The sequence below is a fragment of the Syzygium oleosum genome, unplaced genomic scaffold, assembly GCF_021117445.2.
Source record: "Syzygium oleosum isolate NSW1041296 unplaced genomic scaffold, Sole_v2.1 Sole_v2.25, whole genome shotgun sequence".
NCBI lineage: Eukaryota > Viridiplantae > Streptophyta > Magnoliopsida > Myrtales > Myrtaceae > Syzygium > Syzygium oleosum.
This window is the reverse complement of record NW_026607509.1, coordinates 5,130,162-5,153,405: the sequence shown is the minus strand read 5'-3', so window position 1 is coordinate 5,153,405 and position 23,244 is coordinate 5,130,162. Positions and strand designations below refer to the sequence as shown.

Here is a 23,244-nt window from a genome sequence, read left to right as displayed (position 1 = left end):
TCATCAGCTTGAAACTGTTCAGCAGATTGATCATCGGATATCTGCATCTCATTAGAATCACTGGCCACGACTTGAGTTCTTTTGGCTGGTCTGTCAGTTCTGGAGGCTGTCGGCTGCACTTTCCTCTTTCTTACTAAGGATTCAATTGATTCCTCCTCGTCAGAATCATGAAAGATGTTAACAGAGCCCTTGCTCTGTGCACTCATCACTTCTGCAGGAATAATATTACCCTTCTTATCCTTCCAATTTTTACCATCAAATCTGTATCCAATCTTAGTCATCATGAGTTCTCCAACGGTCATAGTTTGAAGAGGTTTACCTTTGAGTTTTGCATGAATCGAGATTTTCAAATACTCAAAGATAGCGGTGATCAAAGCTTCATAAGGAAGTTGACCTTTACTTTTCTTGACTGTTCTATACATTTGAAGAAAAATCATATGTGACAGAGAAATGGGAAATGTGGTTTGAATTGCCCATATCAACTTAGCCTCATAGCGAGAGACATCAGTTTTGGAAAAACCTTTGGGTCTGATACAATTGATGATGATTTTGTGCATGACAATTGAATTTAGAGGAAAAAGAGAATGAGATACATGAGATGTAGAGCCTCTGATGAAAGAAGAGTAACCAGACAGAGATTGATATGCCAAGTCTGAAGTGATAGGAATAAGAGAAAATTCTGTATGTTTTACTCCTAGAATGGCAGCGAGATCAAAGGTTGATAACTTGTAATCTTGTTGAAAAACAGAGAACTCAATTTCAGAAAGAGAAATGAATGACAGATTTGAATAAAAGTAAGCCGTGAGTTCTGGGTAGACTTTGTGAGGAAGAGAGCACATTCCTTGAAAATCAAGATTTTCAATCAGACTCTGAATTTTGATATTGAAATTTTCAAAGAAGCTGAAGTCTACAACTCTGTTATTCATTATTCCTCTTGCTAGAAGAGAGTTGTAAGCAACTTGATGAGTTTTGTGTCTAAACAAGCTGTCACTTTTCTTGTCATCAATAGGAATTCCAGATATGGGCACAAACTCAGCAAATAGTTTTTCATCATTGTCCTCCTTCCTAGTATTAATGTTTCTGCTTTTCTCCGAAGTCTGCCGTTCCTCCTCATCAACGAATTCTTCTCTTTCAATATTCGAATGTTCTCCTACTTTCTCTTTTCCTTTGCAAGAAACTCATTTCTTTATAGTCACTGGGGTTTCCTGAATATTAGAAGATTCTCTCAAAATTATCCCCTTTTCAGCAACAGGCGATCTTCCAAGCCTTAGACCTTTCTCATATTCCTCCATAACTTCACGCTCAGATAGAAAACCTAAGGTTTTACATACGGCATTTACAGTACTCTGGTCACTCCGATTTTCTCGAAGTACTCTAATGGTTTTTACCAGTCGTCTTGCCATAACAAAACGATCACGTTCTTGAACAGGTATACGTGGAGATTTATTACCTGCAGACGACTCTTGCTCAGAGCCCGAGTCAGAGATATCTATTTTCTCTGCTTCTCCATCTTTGTCTGCTCTGGTGAACATTCCCGCGATTCTGTTCGATCATCTGGAACCCTTTATTCCTTTCTTTGATTCAGTGGTCGATTTCGGTGTCATTAAAGAGATTTTTGAGTTTCTGAAGAGAAAGATGAGATCTTTTAGGGTAAAACGTGTGTTTGGAGATCTTTAGGGTTTCAGAGAGTAGAATGTGTGTTCGGAGAGAGTGTGAGAGTGAGAGAGAAGATGAAAAAGGTTTTAAACCGAGGAGTACAATATATCGATTTTTATAAAAACCCTTTTTTGGAAACTGTCAATTGACAGTTATGGGAAATTTCGGAAATTATATTTCGAAAATTTTGGGATTATAATTCTCAAACGGTATCAATCAAAGCAACTAATTTCAAACAATCATAATATTAAAAATATATGAGATATACATACCTTTTATAAGATGAGTTAAGCGCCAAAATCAAACACTTCAAATATATGCTTGATCAAATAAGTCATCAGATCCAATGACAGTTTATTCTGCACATCTCAATAAAGTGGGTTAATGATGTTTAGTTTATCTCTAATAAGCTAAAAACTTTTCTTTTCTAAAGGTTTTGTAAAAACTTCAGCTAATTGCTGTTTAGTATCTATAAAATGAACAATTATATCTCCTTTTAAAACATGATCACGGATAAAATGATGCTTAATATCAATATGCTTAGCTCTGGAATGCAGAATAGGATTTTTGGTCAGATTGATGGCGCTGGTATTATCACACTTGATCTCCATAGTTGAGTCTTTGATGTTGAAGTCTCTCAATTGTTGTTTCATCCAAAGAATTTGGGCACAGCAACTACAAAGTGAGACATGTTCTGCTTCTGCCGTTGAAAGAGCTACAGTTTGTTGCTTTTTTGAATACCATGAAACAAGCATGTATCCTAACAATTGACACGTTCCTGAAGTGCTTTTCCTGTCTATCTTGCAACCAGCATAATCAGCATCAGAATATCCAATAAGAGTAAAATTTGATCCCTTAGGATTGCACAACCCAAGTGTAGGATTGGTGCTAACATATTTGATAATTCTTTTGACTGCAATAAGATGAGATTCTTTTGGTTCTGATTGAAATCTTGCACACAAACAAACACTGAACAGAATATCTGGTCGTGAAGCAGTTAAATATAAGAGAGAACCAATCATGCTTCTATATAATTTTTTATCTACTGATTTTCCTTTTTCATCCTTGTCTAATTTAATGGAATATGACATTGGAGTATCTGTCTTCTTGCAATTTACCAAATCAAACTTTTTTGTAATTTCCCTGGCATACTTTTCTTGACAGAGAAAGGTGCCATTTTTTGTTTGTTTAATCTGTAATCCAAGGAAGAAAGTTAACTCTCCCATCATGCTCATTTCAAATTCACTTTGCATCATTTTAGAGAAATTCTTACACAATTTTTCATCTGTGGAACCAAAAACGATATCGTCTACATAAATTTGAACAATTAAAATATCTTTATCTTTTCTTTTGATGAATAGGGTAGTGTCTACTTTACCTTTTTTGGGAATAAGTGCAGCGCAAGTGTCATAACTTTTGTACGGAGGACACTTAAGTGCCATAACTTTTTTTTAGCTCACTTGAGTGCCATAACTTTCAAAAAAATGATCACTTAAGTGCCACTTACGAGCTGGTCGTGAGGGCCCAAAATCGCGGCTTTTCCGGCCGAACAATGACCTTCCCGGTGATGCGACCACCACCAGCTTGAAGAGGGGGTGTCGGTGAATCATTCCATGGCCTCCGTTCGTCTCAAAATTTCCGTTTTAACCTCCGTTGACGAAGGTAAAAATGCTTCGTAGTCAACCAATTTATCGAACCGATTTGTGTGACTACGAAGCATTTTTACCTTCGTCAACGGAGGCTAAAACGAAAATTTCGAGACGAACGGAGGCCATGGAATGATTCACCGACACTCCCTCTTCAAGCTGGTGGTGCTCGCCTCATCGGGAAGGTCACCGTTCGACCGGAAAAGCCGCGGTTTCGGGCCCTCACGACCAGCTTGTCAGAGGGGTTGGTCGTGAGGGCCCGAAACGCGGCTTTTCCGATCGAACGGTGACCTTCCCGGTGAGGCGAGTACCACCAGCTTGAAGAGGGTGTCGGTGAATCATTCCATGGCCTCCGTTCGTCTCGAAATTTTTGTTTTGGCCTCCGTTGACGAAGGTAAAAATGCTTCGTAGTCACACAAATCGGTTCGATAAATTGTGACTACGAAGCATTTTTACCTTCGTCAACGGAGGCTAAAACGGAAATTTCGAGACGAACGGAGGCCATGGAACGATTCACTAACACCCCTTCTTCAAGCTGGTGGTGCTTGCCTCACCGGAAAGGTCATTGTTCGGTCGAAAAAGCCACGGTTTCGGGCCCTCACGACCAGCTCGTAAGTAGCACTTCAGTGATCATTTTTTTGAAAGTTATGGCACTCAAGTGAGCCAAAAAAAAGTTATGGCACTTAAGTGTCCTCCGTACAAAAGTTATGGCACTTGCGCTGTACTTATCCCACCTTTTTGAATCTATTTTGTTTCAGAAAGCTGCTCAGTCTTTCGTACCAAGCACGTGGTGCTTGTTTGAGACCGTATAATGCTTTCTTGAGAGTATATACCTGATCAAGCTTGTGAGGATCTTCAAAACCTGGAGGTTGTTCTACACATACTTCCCCTTTGATGTAGCCATTTAAAAATGCGCTTTTTACGTCCATCTAAAACAGTTTAAAATCACAGAAACAAGCATAAGCCAGTAAAATTCTTATTGCTTCTAACCTGGCCACCGGAGCATAGGTTTCATCGTAATCTATTCCTTCCTCTTGTGAATATCCTTTGGCCACAAGTCTTGCTTTGTTTCTGACGACTTTTTCTTGATCATCCAGTTTATTTAGAAATACCCATTTTGTTCCAATAACTGAATGATTTTTGGGTCTGGGAACAAGTTCCCATACTTGATTGATCTGGAATTGTAAAAGTTCCTCTTGCATAGCTTCAATCCAGCTTTCATCTTTCAATGCATCTTCAACATTCTTTGGTTCAACTTCAGAGATGAGAGCCATTGTATTTATGACTTCTTTTGTCTTTGCTCTGGTTTTGATTCCTTCATCTAAATTTTCAATGATAAGGTCTTTGGGATGACTGGATATTTGCTTCCAGTTTCTGTTGAGTCTTTCATCGTTTTCATCATTGAGATTTGATGATTCTTCATTGTCTTGTTGGTTTGATGATTCCTGAGCTTCATCAAATCTTTGATTCTGGTCATTTTCACTTGCCGTCAATTCATCAGATGCTATGTCTGGTTCTTCAGATGCTGAGTTTTCAGTGTTATAATCATCTTGTTGAGTCTGAATTGTGTTTTCAAACTTGACATTTAATGATTCTTTCACTGTTTGAGTATTTTTATTATATACTCTGTAGGCCTTGCTTGTTGTTGAGTATCCAAGAAATATTTCTTCATCTGACTTTTCATCAAACTTACCAACACGATCATTAGGATTTTTAAGAATAAAACAATTACATCAAAAAATCCGAAAGTATGAAACATTGAGAATTTTACCTTTGAACAATTCATAAGGGGTCTTTTCAAGAATTTGTCTTGGAAAAATTCTATTTGAAATATAACAATCTGTTGAAACAACTTCAGCCCAAAAATGTGCTGGAGTTTTGTTTTCAAATAGAAGAGTTCTAGCAATTTCTTGCAAAATTCTATTCTTTCTTTCAACTACTCCATTTTATTCAAGAGTATAAGGTGAGGAAAAAATATGTTGAATACCATTTTCATCACAGAAGTAAGAAAACTTTTGATTTTTAAATTCTCTTCCATGATCAGATTTAATGTTCGAAATAGTGTAACCCTTTTCTTTTTTTTTTTGGTCGAATAGTGTAACCCTTTTCATTTTGTACCTTTTTGGCAAATTTTGAGATATATTCAAATGTTTCACTTTTTTGAGCTAAAAAGAATACCCAAGTAAATCTTGAATAATCATCTACAATAACTAAACAGTAGTTCTTACCTCCAAGACTTAGAGTTTGAGTAGGTCCGAAAATGTCCATATGAAGCAAATGCAAAGCTCGGTTAGTGCTTACATAATTTATTGATTTAAATGAACTTCTTACCTGCTTACCTTTAGAGCAAGCTGAACATATTTCTATGATTTTAAAATTTCGTTCTAGCAATCCTTTGACAAGTTTCTTGGAAGCTATTTTGGAGATTAACTTGACACTGACGTGTTCAAGCTTCCTATGCCACTGATCAGATTCTTCTTTTATGGAAACGAGACATTGCAAGTCATTAGACTTTGTGTCTAGTAGGTAGATGTTTCCATGTCTTCGACCCGTAAATGATTGTTTGTTGTCTTTACTTATCCCAGAGCATTTGTTTTCTTGGAAAGTAATTCTGTAACCAATATCACATAATTGACTAATGCTAATTAAATTGAAATTCAAACCTTTAACAAGTGAGACTTCATTGATGATGAGATTGTCGATTCTGACAGTTTCCTTGCCAATTATTTTTCCTTTGTTGTTACCTCCAAAAGATATACTTCCTCCTTTAATTCTTTCTAACTTAATGAATTTCAGAGGATCTCCGGTCATGTGTCTTGAGCAACCATTGTCAATGTACCACTTGTTCTTTCTTTTCTTTGGTACCTGCAAAAGATAAGTAACTCACTTTTTTTTTTGTACCCATATTTTCTTGAGTCCATTTTGGTTAGGATCAGACATTCTCAGAATATCTCTCTGAATAAGTCTCCAAACCTTAAGATAGTCACTCTTAAAGTGATTTGAATCACCGCAATTTAAACATTTTTGGGAAGTTTGACCATTAAATTTTACAAACTGCTTTTGAAAGTGATTTTTATAAGCAAATTTAGAAGGTTTTTTCTTTAGTCTTTCTTTGACATTCGGAAAAGAATTTTTCAATTCAGTATTTTTCTCAAAACCCAGACCTGATTTATTATAATAAGGAATTTGAATTGACAAAATATGTTGAAGATTTTTAGAACCCATTGAGAATTTCTTGGTTATATTAGAAATGTCATTTTTCAAAAGTTCTTTTTCATTAGAGATGCGATCAAAACTTTCCATAGAAATATTTTTCAGATCAGAAATTTCCTTTTTCAGTGAATCATTTTCCTTTTCAAGAAAAAAATTACTCTTTTTGCAAGAAATCAATCTTATCCTTTTGCGAAATATCTTGCTGTTTTAAAAGATTGTTTTCCTTTTTTAAACAATCAATTGACTCATCAATTTCCTTGTTTTGAGTTGTACTTCTTAGAGACACAATCTCCTTCAATACAGAAATCTTTTTTAAGGCAGTTTTATTAACAGAGATTAATTCATCAATATAATTTGCAACTGCTTTAGGAATATTTGAATTACTTACCTCATCTTCTTCATCAGAACTTGATTTTGAGTCTGATTTTGCCATCAAACAAATATTGGCAAACTCTTGTTCACTTTCATCATCCTCTGAATCACTTCATGTTTCAGCTTTAAAAGCCTTCTTATATCGTTCATATTTTCCTTTGTTCTTCTTGAGAAGATGACATTTGGGCTTTATGTGTTCGTTCTTTTTGCAGTGGAAACATATCACATCTTTGTTTTCTTCATCTTTGACACTAGATTTCTTCTGAAAATTTAGCTTCTTGGCTTTTGATGGCTCAGAATTCTTGAATTGCTTCTTTGACTTATTCATCTTCACCTTCTTTGCCATCTTTCTCAGTTTCTTAACCATTAGAGCCAATTCTTCATCTTCATTTTCATCTGAATCTGTATCTGTGTCATCAGAATCAATGTTAGTTTTTAACGCAATGGACTTTTTACCTTTGGGTTCTTCAATTTCTAATAACTTTTCAGTTTCATAGGATTGAAGAGTTCCGATAAGTTCGTCCACGAGTGGTCTGATCCCCTGAGTTTTTCGAATAGAAACTTTAATAATGTTCCACTCTTTTGAAAGAGCTCTCAGCAACTTGTTCACCTTCATAGGTTCTGAGATGGGATTGTTTTGGAATTCAAGCCCATTTGCGATCTCAATGAATCTACTCTGCATCTCAGAAATTATTTCATTTGGTTTCTGAGCGAAGGACTCATACTGCCCAAGGAGAATGTTGAGATTTGTCTCCTTGACTCTTTCTATTCCTTCATGGACAAGCTTGAGACGATCCCAAATTTCTTTAGCAGTTTTGAGATTTGCAATTCGTTTGTATTCAACACTTGTTAGACCATTGTATATGGCCGTTCTGATCTTTGCATCTAGATGGATTCTTCTGGAAATTCCTTGGCCGATAGAGGTAAAGCTTGAGGTCTGATTTGCTCTCTAACTCCTTCAGAAGAAGGTAGCTCATTTTGCCCTTTTGAAGTTTTTGGGGATTTTGTTTCGTTTGGAATGATTCCATGTTCAACGATATCCCATATGGCTTGATCTATTCCCAAGATGAATGTCTCCATCTTGTTTTCCTAGACACTGTACTCAGTTCCATTGAAATAAGGTGGTCTGTTGTTGTGACCTAACTCAGCATTACTAGCCATCAAGAATTGTTAGCTCAGAAGTAAAATAACACTTCAAAGAAAAATGAGCACTAGGCTCTGATACCAATTATTAGGGCTAGTGCTATCACCTAGAGGTTTTACAAATTAAATAATTTAAACGTGCGGAATGAATATAGTCGAGGTCAACAACTCATATGATTAATATCAGATGGATGCGTATGACAAACTTGTATATAAATTGTCATCAGATGATTGCGTCTGATGACTAAGACGATCTTCTGACGATCTTGTTTGACAGATATGTATGCAGTATAATGTCAACAATAATAAATAAAATTTAGGGATAGAGAATACTGCACACAGATCTTTATAGTGGTTCGGCTTTATCGAGCCTACGTCCACTCTCCATGTTGGTAGCCTGTTGGCTGTGTTTCACTATTGAATCACCAGAAGATTACGAGAGCAGTGCTTCTCAGATGATAGACAACATTATCACGTATACTCTTCACTCAAGTAATTTTCTTTTTAAAAACACAACGTGGACAACAGTAATCACAAGTGTATAAGATCGAAGCTCTATTCAGACTTTGAAATTCTCAATTCTAGTTCTTCTTTTCTTGTATGACGTTTGCACTCCTTTTATACTCCTCTACTTCCAATCTATCCATTGGACAGTTTTCAGAGGATTGATCTCCAAATCAACCCGTTGGAGATTCTTCCCAAAATAGGATGCATAACCGTTAAAAGAAGAACCATTATCTCCGAGTGATTTGATCGTCCATACAATCAAATCAAGGTTTTCATAAGTGTAGTTCTTTGTGTTTGAGGAACGATCTTGTGATTACTAATTATGATATCTTAAAATATCAATTTGATTATCCTGCATAAACTTGCCAAAAATAACACTCATTGAATCTGACGAGTAATTTTGAGTCTGATGACAAAGTCCTTTCATCGACTAAGTCTGATGACTCAGCATCTACCTGCATCAAATAACTTAAATGTAATTCTGGTCAATAACAGATAGTTTTGTCATTCCTCAAAACTCATTAGGGATTTTTCTCAACAGATATGATTGTTTAAAATAAGTTGTCTTGAATGATACCATTTGGGAATTAAAATCCCAAAATTTTCGGAATACAATTTCCGAAATTTCCATTAACTATCAATTGACAGTTTCCAAAAAGGGTTTTGTAAGAACCAAAGTATTGTATTTCTTCAATGGTGCCTAAATCGACCTCTGAATTGAAGAAAGGACCCAAGGGCTCCAGAAGATCAAATCGTCTCGCCGGAATGTTCACTAGGGCAAAACACGATGGAGAACCAGAGAAGATCAACATCTCCGACACGGATTCTGACAAGGAGTCGTCTGAAGGTAAGAAATCTCTGAGAATCCCTGTCCATGAGCGTGATCATTTTGGTAGAGCAAGACAACTGATAAAGACCATCAAAATATTTCGAGAAAATCGAAGTGATCAGAGCACTGTCAATGCAGTATGTAAGACACTAGGTTTTCTGTCTGAACGAGAAGTTGTGGATGAATATGAAAGGGGTATGAGGATTGGAAAAATACTTGTTGCTGAAAAGGGTATTGTACTTAAAGAGACATCTAATGTTAAGGAAACCCCTACGACAGAGAAGAAAGGGATTTCTAGAATAGGAAAAGAGAAAATAGGGAAACAGTCGAATGTTGGTGCAGATGAACTTGTTGGTTGGAAGGAACTTAAGACTAAAGAGAAAAGCAAGAACATTGACTCTAGAAATGAGGATAATGACGAGAAATTATACACTGAGTTTGTGCCTATTTCTGGTATTCCCCCTGATGATAAGAAAAAAGATAGTTTGTTCAGAAACAAAACACATCAGATTGCTTACAACTCTCTCTTAGCCAGAGGAATCATGAATAACAGGGTAGTAAACTTCAATTTCTTTGAAAACTTCAATATCAAGATTCAGAAGCTGATTGAAAATCTTGATTTTCAGAGAATGTGTTCTCTTTCACACAAGGTTTACCCTGAACTCACTGCTTACTTCTATTCCAATTTATCCTTCAATTCTCCGACCGAGATCAAATTCTTCGTTTTTCAAAATGATTATCAATTAACAGCCTTTGATCTTTCTGTCATCCTCGGAGTAATACATACTGAATTTTCTTTCATTCCTACTACTTCTAATTCGGCATATCGATCTTTGTCTGGTAACTCATCTTTTATCAGAGGTTCAACATCTCATGTATCTCACATTCTTTTTCCTCTCGACTCCATTGTGTTGCACAAAATAATCATCAACAGTCTCAGACCCAAAGGATCTTCTAAAACTGATGTCTCTAGATATGAGGCAAAGTTGATTTGGGCAATTCAAAACACCTTTCCTATTTCTTTGTCCCATTTGATCCTTCTATAAATGTACAGATCTGTCAAGAAGAGTAAAGGTCAACTTCCTTTTGAAGCTCTGATCACTGCTATTTTTGAGTACTTAAAAATTCCTATTCCTACGAAACTCAAAGGCAAACCTCTTCAGACCATGACTGTAGAGAAACTTATGATGACCAAAATGGGATATTGGTTTGATGGAGAAAGTTTGAAGGATAAGAAGGGTAAAATTGTTCCAGTCAAGCTTATGAGTGAACAGAATAAGGGCTCTGTTAATATATTTCTCGAACCTAATGAGGAGGAGTCGATCGACCCTCTAGTGAGAAAGAGAAAAGTGAAGCAGACTACCTCAAGATCAGACAGACCAGCAAAAAGAAGACAAGTTGTGGCCAGTGATTCTGATGAAATGGAGGTATCCGATGAAAAATCTGATGAGCAATCTCAAACTGATGCCAGAAGCCTTGAGGAAATAAGGTTTACGCAATGGCTACTTAATCAAGAAGCAAAGCATAAAGCTCATGCAGACAGGCATGCTGCAACTCAGCTAGAAATTCAAAGGCTGAGAGATGAGGATCAAAGCTTGATGCAATCATTTAGTGACCTCATCAACAAAATTGTGATGGAGAATCAGCAAGAGCAAATGGTCACTGCAGAGAAAGAAACTGACGATATTCAGTTCTTCAAAGAAGGACCCTCTAGGAGACAGAGGAAGCTTGAGCATGAAATTGTCATAGAGGTTGAAAGGCAGGATGAGTATGAGCAAGATAATGCTCAAAATGTCGAGGAAACTAGCTTTGAACTGGCTGACATTTAGGAGGAGCAAATTCAGAGTGCACAAGAGGCAGACCCTTCAGTAGCAACATCTGCAGATTTCCCTTTTGAAGGAGATGAACATGAAAATGTTCCATCTGAAGCTCAATAGAAAGGAAAAGAGAAGGAAGTAGAATCTGTTGACATTCATACCACAAACACTCCCTCTGGATATAATATCTCATCATCTATGTCAGATCATGCGGCTATTACAGATCTGAGGTGGAGGCAAATAGCTCTTCAGAATGAAGTCAGGGAACTCAGAAATGAACTTAAAGAAGGAATCCAGGAGCTAAAGGATTTGATGGAGGCAAGAATCAACAATCTGAAGATACAAGTTAGAACTAATGTACAAATTGCAGCAATTCACACTGTAAACATTGAAGGAAAGATTAATTAGCTCTCATCACATATTGAGCAACGATTGAACCAACTTTCTAGCTTCAGTCTAGTACAAGTGCCTTTCCCACCTGCACCTTTTGGACCTTCATTATCTGAATCCTCTGGACCATTAGCCCATCCAGCAAATCAGCCAAACTGATCACATATCTTCCCATCGATTAGTTTCTGAGATATTTATTTCAGCGTTCGATATTTGTTTTTGCTGTGTTTTTGATTTGGTGTGAACTTTGAATATTGAAATGTGATTCGAAACTGGTTGTTAAACTCTTATGTTGAAATCTTATTGATTATGCTATTATCTGGTACTAATCATTTCTGCTGATGTCAAAAAGGGGGAGAAGTATTATACAGATTATGAATGCAAATGTTGGCGTGAGCAGCAGAATGAACTGTTATACTGGACTATTATGCTGGAATAAACTGTTATACTGAACTGTTATACCGGAATATTATGCCGGAATGAACTGTTATACTGAAATATTATGCTGGTTTCAGAAATTAACACTGCTTTATATGCTTTGAATGTCATGTCCTCTGAATAGAATATTTTGTTCACATAAATATTTTTTAAAGCATATGGATAATTTTGCCGTAATCAAAAAGGGGGAGAATATTGAGGAAAATCCCTAATTAGTTTTGAAGAAAGACAAAACAATCCTTTTCTGACCATAATTACACTTAAGTTACTTGATGCAGGTAAATACTGAGTCATCAGACTTAGTCGATAAAAAGACTTTGTTATCAGACTCATAATTCCTCGTCAAATTCAATAAGTGTTATTTTTGGCAAGTTTATGCAGGACAATCAAATTGATATTTCAAGATTTCCTAATTGGCAATCACAAGATCGTTCCTTAAACACGAAGAACTACACCTATTGAAACCTTGATTTGATTGTATGGGCGATCAAATCATTTGGAGATAATGGTTCTTCTTCTAACGGCTATGCATTTTCTTTTGGAAAGTTTCTCCAACGGGTTGATTTGGGATCAATCCTCTGAAGACTGTCCAACGGATAGATTGGAAATAAATAAGTATAAAAGGAGTGCAAACATCGTACAAGTAAAAAAATCAGAATCGAGAATTCCAAAGTTTGAATAGAGCTTCGATCTTATACACTTATGATTACTATATTCCACGTTATTACTTTAGAAAGAAAATTACTTGAATGAAGAGTGTACGTGATAGTGCAATCTATTATCTGAGAAGCACTGCTCTTGTAATCTCTTGGTGATTCAATAGTGAAACACAGCCAACAAGCTGCCAATGTGGAGAGTGGACGTAGGCTTGATAAAGCCGAACCACTATAAAGATTTGTGTGCAGTATTCTTTATCCCTAAACTTTCATTTATTATTGTTGACATTATACTGCATACATATCTGTCAAACGAGTTCGTTAGAACATCATCATAATCATCAGACGCAATCATCTGACGACAACTTATATATAAGTTTGTCATACGCATCCATCTGATATTGATCATACGAGTTATTGACCTTGACTATATTCATTCCGCACATTTAAATCATCCAATTTGGTAAAATCACCTATTCATCCCCCTCTAGGTGATAGCACTAGCCGTAACAATTTCTCTTGGGAATTTGTAATTCGAGCAAGTACTAAATTTACGGGATTGCTACTAATTTGAAACTAGTTACTTGTTGGTAAACGTATTTAAGAATATGTTTATTCCCTCGTCTATTAGTAGTGTCGATAACTTAGACACGTATGTTATTGAAGGTTGTATCCATAAAGCGCGGAAGATACCTTGTAAAACATTTGTCTAGCTTGAAAGTTTAAACTGAAAATTTAACTCAAGTACATGTAAAATAGAATTTTTAGAAAATAAGAGATTGAATGCTATCAACTTTTTTTCGCAAATTCGATCCTATTTTACAGTTTATCTATTTTGAGTTGAAATTTGAAAAAAAAAATGATTTTTTAACTAACATATAAATTTTTGAATAACAGTAAAATCGACCATCACCAAATTTAGAGAGGGGGAGAGGAGCTCTGATCATGGTACTTGACGAGAGATAGATGTTTGAAAAGTATAATAGAAATCACTTTTAAGATATATCATCGTAATCATTATTTCTTCTATTGTTCTTATACGTTTATATATACGTTCGAAGGTACGTTATTTTTATCCATTTGTAAATTTAAGTTCAAATAATGATAAGCGTTTGAGAATAACAAATCACTAAATCAATACTAAATGTTTGAATATGGGTCATGGCATCGCGTGGCATAGTTATGCAATGTGGCTTGCTACGTAACAATCACAAAGGCAAAGTTACATGTCACTTGGTAGGCACACGAGCAAACATTCTTCCTCTTCCAACTTTTGCCTAATGTAATATATTATATTTACTTAAAGGTTAGCTTTCAAATCTGTACAACTCCAGGCAAAATGGCCAATGTTAAAACTTTCCCTAAACAAAAGATAAATAGAAAGCCTCATAAATTTAGCAATTTTTGAAGAAGTAATTCAAAGAGAGCGGATTGCTAGTCAGAAGAACAACGAAACAACAACCCTCTTACAAGCTGTATCAATAGAAGTCACTCGATTAGACAACTAATTCATGCAAAAACTCGGTCGGTGTTCACGACCACAAATACATTTCGTTTTAAGAAGGTTTGATTTAGTTTTAGCACCATTCAATCATAACAGATATATATATATATAATAAGTGATTCGTCATTCAATTAAGCTCCAATTTTCTTTTTGTGGCGATGATATAGCCCCCTTCATCAAATTTAGTTAGCTTCTTCTCAATCCACCAAAAACACGAACAATCACGTGGAACCTACAAGAAGCATTGGCGAGAAAATGCGTGCTAGTGATTTCATCTGAACATGGCGATGCTTCGTAACGTAGGACATAGTCACTTGCTACCTCATCCTGCACGAGAACATTTCAATTTTTTTGAATCTTAGTCCCAAAAGCATAAAAGGAAAATTAGAAAAAAAAGAAAAAGATAAAAGATAACGAAAGAGAGTAGCGTAACCTTCTGTGAACTCTGGCACGTGTCGCCTGCTTACTGGTCGATGTGCCTAAAACTCTTCGCGCACAAAGACCAGGGATAAGATGGTCATTTCGAAGCGCGGGGTTTTTCACGGTTGTGGGACCAGAAACGGAATTAGAAACGAAGGTACGTGAGGAGCAACACCCCTCTCCTCCCTCTCCTCTCTCGTCTTTGCACAATCATTACATCGTCTCCCCTCTCCTCCTCCTCCAGCAACGATTCTAAAATTGGGTAAAGAAAACGTCTACAATAGAACAAATGCACGTGATTGTTCAGTGATTTGCTATAGTAAAAATGCTAAGGTGAAAGTTCCACGGTAATTAGTTGATAAGTAAACGGTTGTGCCATTTTCTGATTTTGGTGATGAGTGAACAATAGCCTGTTTGCCATTTTCTATTACAGTATAGCATCATTGTTGCTAAGTTTCTGGTAGGTATGATTTGCATGATTGATTCCATAATAGCCATTTCATTGGTATCTTCGCTATGGTATGACTTGCATAAGCCGCTACTATTTAATTGATTTTTGAAATGATATTTTTCCAATACTACATATTCATTTGGTGATTGCACAGTTGCAAGATGGGCTGCTGCAATAATTTTTGTTGCAAAATGATGCAATTTATCATCCAATCAATATATTCCTTGTGATTTGGGAATTTCGGTGATTTAGCCAATTTGTGATTGACTCTTGAGAAATTTGCTTGAGAAAAGTTGAAACTATCCTACCATTTGGTTTTGTACCTTCTAACCACATTAGATTGAGGACATTAGTGCGATGAAGGGGCAATTATAATCAACTTCCCAGGCTGATACCTAGGAGACTCGGAAGTTGATAAAGAAATGCATAAGGTTTGAAAATCTTGATTTATATGGTGTTGGGACAAAATTGTCCTTGGTTTGTGAGGGTAATATTTCAATCACGGGACCAAAATGTTCTCGGCAATGTTGAAACCAATTGGGTAATTTGGTTGACTGGGAAATTTGTTTTGAAGTAGAACGGGTCATTGTTATTTTTGCGATAAAAAGCATTTCACCATGCTGCTTGGTAAATCCCATAAGTGAAGGTGGGATTTTAGCACTGGCTAGATCACCGAGATTCCCAAATCACCCCTAAATCACAAGGAACATTACTGGTCCAAATCACATCATAGCGGAGATACCAATGAAGATGACTGTTACGAAATTAATCTTTCAGATGAAGAAGAATAAAATCACCAAAAGACGCCAATACTGTAACAGAAAATGGCAGACAGAATACTGTTCACTCACCATCAAAATAAAAAATGGCAGATAGTAGAACAGAATAATTGTCCTACTTTTTATCTCTCTAACCAGTAAGCTGCGAATTCTTAGCATTTTTTGGTAAATGATTTTCTATGATAGCCCACCCTTTTTAATCATGTCTGCAATTTCCTACTTTGTATCTTGCGCCATGTTGCATCACCAAAATCTTGTCTATACTGATCTGAGTTTTTTTTTTATATGTAAACACACTTTAATAGTGATTTTGTATGTAGACATTTGAATGTATGAATAAATTTTTTGTGCAGTTAGTACCCTTTTATACAGAAAATTGTGAATTTTTATGTCATTACAACGTATAAAAAGTTACCAGTCACGTGGCAAAAAAACTAGTTAATGAAAAGTTGGCAGTTTTTTAGCCTACGAAATTTACTAATTATAGCGACAAAAAGTTACTTAGCATAACTTGCAATATTAATAATTAGTTTGGTGGTTAATAATTGCTAATAAAATGGGACGATTCTTAGTTTTTAGGTCGGACAAATGGGGGAAAGGTGGCCTGAGCTGCTGGGCATGACCAGTCATGTTTGTGAAGGGCTCGGCATCAAGGAAGTGGAAAGAATTAAATGACAGCGGAGAATTTCAATGCCAAAACCACGTGGTCTTAGTTTTATGTTTCATGTTTTAACCACGTTATCGCCACATAGAAGAGAGAAAATTTTTTAAAAAGCCACGTCAGCATTTTCCGTTAGTCAAGTTGAACGGAATTAACGAAAGGACTCGATTGCACTTTTTGTAAGTTTTAGGAATCAATTGCACTTTCTTGACTAATTTTAAGACTATTGATATCCCTTCAGTTAACAAAAGCAATGGCCACTTCAGCTATCTATGTTAGAATTGTAACGGAAGGACTATAATGAGTGACTTTTGAAAAGTTCAAGGATTAAACTGAAAAAAAAAAAAAAAGGTTTATGGATCATAGTGAACATCGAAGAAAAGCTTAGGGACCACCATGTCATTATCCCTTAATTGAAAAACCTTAAATTATGCGACAAAGTTAAAGTAAAAAATATTCATTAGATGTATATGGGTTACAAATTGGGTTGCAAATTGAATAGCAAAATAATGAAAAGAGGGGAAAGGGAGGAGCAATGAATTGCTAGCTTTGTGAAAGAGGAGCTCTAATAAAATCATCTGAGCAAAATGGCAGAAAATGGATATATAGCTTGATTGTGCTGTCTTATTCAAATCGGTTAAGATAGACTATCTTCACACGGAGTGTTGTATTCAGCCAAAGCATCGGTATTTAGTCGAACGGTGGAATGCAAGCAATTAGATTTATCCGGGGATAACAAGCGAGCCGTGACCATCAATTGCTATGTTGCATCCGAATCCATCGCATTCATAGCTTGGAGAAGATAACACGGGAGAGTACCACTTGTTCGATTAGGGAAATTGCGGGATATATATGGAGGACTTCAAGAAGATGACATTGGAGGGTAATACCAGTTTGATTTCGAATGGCCGTGTCAGTTTTCTCGGAGGACTTCGTGATCTAAGATGCAATCACTCTCGCGCGTTTTTCTCACGTCTAAGTGGCCAAGGTCAAGAAAAGTTTCCCGTGGCCTCGTCTTGTTTTTGTAAATTGTTGGATTAGACTTCACGCGTCCGAGGTTAACTAAAATCGATGGTGAAAATAAAATAAAAAATAAAAAAAATACTCTAAGTCTGGTATAGTATTTCATCTTAAGCAATCGCGTCATTCTTGAAGTTCTGCATACATCAGTCTAGTATCGTTTGGTATTGTTTCTCATGATTGAGATTTTCGTAGCTTCGAGATAAATTTTTGCAAAAAGATCCTCTATCCTTGCGTGGTGCGCGAACGTGCATGAAAACATTGCCTTCTTGAATGGAAGCCAAAGAAAGCCAAAACAACTGCACTCTCCGAAAAAAAAAAAAAAAAAACCAACCCTGCTTCGCTGTGCGAATATTTCAAGCTTACGTCTTCTGTCACATGCCAACGCCCAGAAGAGACCGCAAGAAGAAAAGCGGGCAAAAGCAGGCAAAACCAGTTATTCAAAAAAGAGAGGAGGCAAATACACAACCTTGATGATCTCAAGCCATATACAAATGTCCATATTCCAGAGCCATGTGATTGAGGAAACCCTCAGTAATAGACGCCCATATCCATTATCGAGCAACTCGTGCATATAGCTTCGTCTTCGGAGGTGTATTCCAACTGGATCGAGATCCGTTTTCTAAACAAAAACCTGCCCATTCGACTTCGTTCATCTCCAACTTGTCACATTTGCATCTATAAATACAGCATTATGATGTTCTATGAGGTTCTGAACAACCTCAACAGTGGCTGCCGGGTCATCAGTTTCACCTTGCTCTGCAAACATTGAAATCGACAAGATATGTGAGGAGTCGAGTGAAAAATAGGTTATCACTTCGCGAAACTAAATTGCTGCTATTCAAGTCCACAGTCACCAACGAAGCTGATTAATATCCTTTGGGGGCCCACATCAATATAATAGTTCAAGCCTCCATGTAAGTTCTTCAAACTTGCTGATTTCCTTTCCAGTAATGTTCTTTAAGACTCCTGAATTCGTTCTTCACCAAATATTTGTCTGTCTCTTCTCTTTGTAAGTATAGACCTTTATAGGATGCCAAATCTTTCAAAATACATAAACAACCAAACAATATCTTCCCACTATAATAACACCATTATCGCTAATTGTAGACCAAATTGAAACATATTACCACAAATATAAACTTAACAAGGAGAACAATAACCTGCAAGCATGTCCCAGGCACTAATTGCTGCAGCTGGGTCTACGTTTTTAGGAGGGCTTCCCGATAGCTTGTTCCAATATTCCCTATAAAACTCAGGGTTCCTCCCCTTCTGCCTCATCAAAACTGGGGCCATCTCAATTGCGAGGCTCCGAGCATCCATCTATGCAGAAATAAAAACCAGTCTAATCAGATAGGTCACTACTTGCCAGAAATGTCCATTTTCTGGTAACAATATCTCGACCAGATTAACTTCTCAGAAATTTAGCAGCAGAGCTAAAGCATGTCGCCCCACTGATCTAAAGGTTAAGTAATTGTTTGACGCCTCAGAGTAGAGCAAATTGATTAAATGCCCACAACACCATTAGATTAGCCAACAACATAGAAATGTGAACTGCTGCTTTGGAACTGCTGAAACTGACAATGCACTGTTTGACTGTTCATATTCCCTCATGTCGCCCAAGAAGAAGAAGAAGAAGAAGAATGAGTCATACCAAAACAAACCAAGGATTCCCCCCATATTCCAGTGATGCCTAAAGACGATGTCCATACATAAATGACGAAACTGAGCAACCTTGACAGTGAAATACTAGTTATATCAGTTCTTCCTTATAAGATCATCTTCTACTTTTGTCTACTAAGTAATAAAGTGGTGAGACAATTACAAGTTATACTTGCTAAAAGCACTAAAATGTGGGTGAGGGTGACTTGTGTACCAGGACGCCCTTTAATTGCTAAACGCACTTAATATGCAAATTAGGATCATAGACACCATTACATCAATCTTCACTATGTTTTACTGCCAATAAGAACAAAAATAGGAGGCATGCATGCATGAGAGAGAGAGAGAGAGAGAGAGAGAGAGAGAACCTTGTTAAGATGTGAGTTATGGCTTATGCGGAGCAACAGTGCTGTTATATATTCTAGTGTCATGTAATTTGCACTGGGAAGTCTCTCTAATATGCTTCTCGTTGCTTGTACACTAGAACGAGCACCTTTTAACTCTTCATAGAGATCAAAGGTTGTTAATGGCTCGGGAAGGCTTGCGAGGTAGCATTTGGCAAGTATAGCCACATCCAGTGGATTTGTATCATTGGGAAGTGAGGCATCTGGGTCTGCGGAACAAAGGAAGGTATTTAGCACCTCAAACACTCTAAATTAAACAATTGAAAGTCAAGTATGTTATCGATCGGAAAAAGTTGAAAGTCAAATGTGCAATGATGGAACATGTACTATACCTTCATTGTATTTCATAACCAATTGCTGAATAACCTCCTTATCTCCTTCAGATTTGAACAAACTCTGAGAATTTAACCCTAAAAATAAAAACAATAGACGAATTACCATTGATGTTTTCAATTGTGTGACAATAATCCGGAAAAATTCACATACCCATAACCACCTGTACTTATAAGATAATCAGCACATTTGATCAAAATATTAGGAACAGGGCTGCTGGATTGTTGCCGTTGCACCGTGATCACAATTGGGACACCAAACGCTGCAAACAAAGATTAAATTTGCAACTGTGACTCTGCAATCTAGTAGAAAGACGTCAGAGAAAGTTACTACAATCTAGAAGGACAGTCCATTCTGTAGAATGACTAAAGCAAGAAAGAGATTTTGGTCTAATGTTGAGGAGTCGCATAACTGTAAGAACCTCCAAAGACAAATCTGCTTGTCATAACCATTTGACAATTTGAAAACGAGTTCTGTGGTGATAACATAGCATACTCTAATATCCCCTTTCTGGATCCCCGAAAAGAATAGTTAATTCAGTAAGAACTGTCAAGTAGCACCATAAGAGCTGAAAGTGAAGGAATGCCTTGTTGAACTCCCTCTCTTTGATGGAAAATTCAATGGAAGAGATAGAGCAAGAGAGAAGAAAATTATACTTAAGGGCCTGAAACTTTGTCATGTTGATTCATACCACAACAATCCAGAACACCACAAATATATGGTTATCCATACCCAAAAATGAAGATGCCTTGACAATTTCCTGAGAATAATACAAATATCTCAGCACTTTGAAAAGAGAACAGGGTTTTCAGTACAAACAGAAGTAAATGAACTGTATGGCCAAGCCAAGATGCAAGTCAATTACCATCCGAGTTAAAAAATCCATGCGACGGCAAGAAAACTCGTCAGGATCTTGCAGTTAATACACAGAATGGATGAGGGAGTAAGATATGCAGTCAGCCTCGTAATTCTTTACCTTCTGCCGTCTTTCCATATCTGTAATAATGGATTTACTTCTCTGTGCAATCTTTTTTGCCACCTGAAGAATCATTTCTTGAATAAGTATGTCATCTTTTAGAATTGTCCGCTAGCAAACCATTGCTGTTTAATAAGTATATGAAGTTTACTTTTGACAACATATAAAATGGAGAATACGGTTCTAAATGATCAAAATCACAAAGAGAGATCTGGTTCTGCAATGGTAAACAACTGAACCCTATTTTGAGATCATGGGCAAGAAAGGGACCATCAAGTGCAAGACCCTTTAAAAACAACCAGTTAGGTTTGATCCCTAGGCTGCAGGAAGATAAAGCCAAACTCAGTTTAAGGATGTTTAAACCGTGGAGCTACTCTTGCTTTGTATGTGAGCCAGATAATGATGCCCTTTTATCATATCTAACAATAAATGGTGATCTTGAAGAACTAAATAACAAGTGTTGACACAATGAATCCACTAAGATCATCAAATAAATCCAAGTCTCAACACAACCTACCTCTTCAACTTTTGTCTTGCCAACTACAACTTTATCCTTAGTGCCAGATATACCCTTTCTCAGAAAAGAGCCAGTAGAGGCAGCAGTTTCTATGAGACGCTCTTGGACTGCATGTCTCACCGATGGTTGCTGAAGCAGTACCCACTGATCCGACCCTGCCTGCAATTTCAGTAACATTGCCTTTCGCATCCTTTGCTACCTCATCAACAAATGCTCCGGCATTCTTTCCCGCTTCTTTAAGTCTCCCACCTAAATTTGCACCTTGAAGTCTAAGCCACGGACAGTGAAATGACAAAGTAAGCTTGTACAGAAAGAATCGGGTATACCTGATGAAGAAAAGAAGCCCGTCGCCCTGTCGTGCCACAAAGCCAACACAGCTGAAGACATTGGTAAGTGGCAATTGGCACTTCTTTCACACGCTACGAAAAGATCTTCTCCTGGATGAATCCGCCAAACGTGTATCAGAAACACTGACAAGTAGACCATTTAAGAACAAAATTGAGCTCCCAAGAGAATCTAACTAAAGGCTGCTCGATTACACAGTAAAAAAGCCAGAATCAATTTTCTTTGTTCCTTGTTTCACCATAAATGGGTCGACTCTAAAAAAAAATAAATTTACTCCAAATTTAATTCTACTTGCAGCTGCTCTGAGTCCCTCTATCGCCGAAGCATCAAAGGTACAACACAAGTTCAAATTCGAGAAGCAAATTACGAGTCTCAATATATCGGTTGGCAACGCATTGGTTAGCCACCATTTCAGCGGTCAAAGACGACGCTTCTCATCGAGGATTCTTCAGAAACTTTGAACGAGTCGAAGATCCTAGTTTTGCCATGCGCGACCAAAATTTGAGATTTTTCGATGACCCCGACATCGAAACGACAAAACAACGATGTACAGACAAAAGGGGAATAAAAAAGATCCGACCCATGATGTATCTACACATGGAATCAAAAGAAAAACTCGCGGAACACAGAGACAATCGATCCAAACCAAAAACCCAGAATCGACAAGAGACAGAGAAACTTCACCTTAGGCTCAACGATTCAGTCCCACCTCAAAGAGAGAGCTTCTCTCTCTCTCTCTCTCTCTGTTCTGATGAGCAGAGAGAGCTTCTTGTTCGGTTTGCTGAGAGAGAGAAACGAAAAAGGAAGAGAGAGAGAGAGAGAGGTTGTGGTGTAGAGAGAGAAAAAGTCGACTCTGGCATCCGTGGTTACGACTGGCCAGGCTTGAGGCAAGAGAAAGAGAGGGTGCGCGCGTGACAGAATGTTTTATAATTTATTCAACCACAATTATTACAGTAATTGTCCCTTTCAAAGAAGCCATCTTGGATTAACATGTTGATTAGTTGTCCCCTCCTTTGAAAAATCAAGTTCTCACCACAGGACAGGAAGATAACACATTAACTTAACTGTAATGAAAATTTGGCCCACATAATCATCTCGCCACAGCATCGTGGAGTGAACATTTAAAATTCATGTTCGTTTTCCGAAAAACACTATTCTGCCAAAGTTTATTTTGAGATGGGGAACTGCCGATTTCTTGAAAAATATTTTATCCTTTTTTTCTGTTTCATTTTTTAATTAATTACTCAATTATATACATAGTTTTGAAAATTTTCTCAATTGAGATACTGTAATGGCTTGGAATGCTCAATGTTGTTATTTTTTTGGCAAACGTTCTCAGCTAAGGGACTAGTTGTTTGGTTTTGAATCGGTTCTATCCATAAACCCGTTCAAGGCCAAGAGTCGAGAATTGAATTGATCAAGGCCGGTTCCCAATTTGCACGGAAACCAAACCAATCTCTCTGTGAACCAATTATCCAGGTAAGGCCAATTCAATTTGGTTCTCG

At 37.0% G+C, this 23,244-nt stretch overlaps 1 protein-coding gene and 1 pseudogene across 1 annotated transcript in view; both read right to left on the bottom strand.

Annotated features, from left to right (window-relative positions):
- The window catches only part of LOC115687526 (hexose carrier protein HEX6-like), a 50,966-nt gene that overhangs the window by 23,935 nt on the left and 3,787 nt on the right, over positions 1–23,244 (bottom strand). The window lies entirely within an intron of this gene.
- On the bottom strand, positions 17,820–22,645 carry LOC130134914 (uncharacterized Rho GTPase-activating protein At5g61530-like; annotated as a pseudogene).